The sequence below is a fragment of the Oryx dammah genome, unplaced genomic scaffold (assembly GCF_014754425.2).
Source record: "Oryx dammah isolate SB20612 unplaced genomic scaffold, SCBI_Odam_1.1 HiC_scaffold_23, whole genome shotgun sequence".
NCBI classification, from domain to species: Eukaryota; Metazoa; Chordata; class Mammalia; order Artiodactyla; family Bovidae; genus Oryx; species Oryx dammah.
The window spans coordinates 36217909-36219876 of NW_024070207.1; the positions used below are offsets into that span (position 1 = coordinate 36217909).

At 53.2% G+C, this 1968-nt stretch overlaps 1 pseudogene; it reads left to right on the plus strand.

Moving 5' to 3' along the window:
- Window positions 1-1049: 1049 nt before the first annotated feature.
- LOC120881543 lies at window positions 1050-1379 on the plus strand (annotated as a pseudogene).
- The last annotated feature ends 589 nt before the right edge of the window (window positions 1380-1968 follow it).

Consider the following 1968-nt stretch of genomic DNA (forward strand, 5'->3'; position numbering starts at 1 on the left):
CTAACAGTATATATTTCAGTAAAGTGTACCGAGGCATGATGGACAGCTACTTCTGGATTTCAAAACTTACTCCAAAGCTATAGTTAACAAAACTGTGTGGTACTAGCATAAGGATAGACACATAGATCAGTGAAATAGAATTAACAGTATGGAAATAAACCCATAAATCTATTCATGGACATAAATCCCAAAGAGTGGAAAACAGAAACCTGTACAGGAATGTCCATCACAGTGCTATTCCCAGTATGCACAAAGGAGAAGTCACCCAAATGTCCATCCACTGCCTAGAGGATACAAAACATGTGTAGTCTAGCCATGCAGTGGAAAACTGTTCAACCAGAGAAAGAAGTACTGATTCATGCTGCTAATTCATTCATATGTGCATGAACCCTATGCTCAGTGACAGAAGGCCACATATTTATTGTACACCTCTATCTCTAGGAAGTCTCCAGAATAGGCAAAGGGCTGTGGACAGGAAGCAAATGAGTGGTTGCCTGAGGACTATGGGGTGGGGTAGGGTAGGGGAAATTGCAGGAGAGGGTAGTGGGGAATGATTGCCTGGCCAGGTACAGGGGTTTCTCTCTGCAGTGGTGCCAACATTTTGGAACTAGATACAGTCATGATGGTGGCCCAGCACCACCAGTGTATACTTGGTGCCACTGGGTGGTCTGCTGCCTTTTCTGTACAAAGGTCCCATGCAGTGGAAAAGGAGGGTTTTGACAAAGAGAGAGTCCAGTGGGCAGGGTGAGCAGGATTCTGCCAGCGTCATTTCTTTGCAGGCCCAGCCCTGTGGGGGTTGGGGGAAGGGTGGGGAGTACGAGAAAGCAATGACCTCACAGGGTCTACGTGCAACAGAGTATGTGTCCCGACCAATGAAGCACCGGCCAGCGGTGATACAGAGTAGAGATCTGAGAGTAGCAGTTGTCTTGAGAGGTTGGAACCAACTAGTTCATCTCACGGTATCTCATCTCACTGCACCTTATCCCATCGCACCTCTTCCCACCGCAAAGAAGAGCAAGGCCTTGGAGAAAGTGGGCTCAACAGCCAGCATGCCGGAGAAAAGGTGCCATCAGAGGTTGTCTGGTATCCGCTCCCGCACTGCCCGAGCTGAGCTGTCCTTCTCTGTGAGCCACATGGAGCACCTCCTGCGCAAAGGCCGCTACGCCTAACACCTGAGCTCGTCTGCACCAGTCTTCCTAGCAGCAATCATTCAGGACCTGACGTCCAAGGTCCTGGAGCTGGCAGGCAACGAGGCCCAGAATAATGGTCAGAAGCACATCACCCCCAAGTTGGTGGACATGGCGATACACAACAATGCTCTGCTCAGCAGCTTTTTTGGGATGACAACCATCTCCCTGGTGGCCCCGGGTCCACGCTAGCTGCCCAACTACACCTGGGTTCCCAGTGGCCAGTCCCTGGCCCCCGGACAGGCCTCCTCTGGCTGTCCGGTGCCAGTCCTGCTCACCGACCAATTGCATAGGCCAGTGCCTTGGGCCCAGTAATGTCAAATCAATAAAGTGTTTCAAGACATCCTTGTGTGCTTCAGTCACTTGGTCTGGAAGGTGGTGGTGGGACACGGTTTGTTTGAGGGATGGAGGTCGGAGGTCTGGTTGGAGCAGAGGGGGAATGTTGCGGGTGTGGGTGGAGTCGGGGATGGCAGGCAGAGAGGAAAAGTCGCTCATGGTGATAGTGCATGGTGTGGCCGTGGGTGGGAGAGGCTGGCTGCAGCAGAGGTGGGGGTGGAGTGGGGTCTCGGGGGAGGCAAGGGAACGGAAGGCTCCCCCATTGGCTCTGAGCAAGTGGGAGCCAGGCCAAGTCTGCAGAGGGACCGGGTCCTGGTGGTGACGCTCAGGACCGTGAGGGCGGTATTGTAATAGGGCGAAGAGGGCAAGGTGACGGACAAAGCCATGGCACGGGATGCAGGGGTGGGTGGACACTGTGCTTGACATGAATTCCCATGGGGGCAGG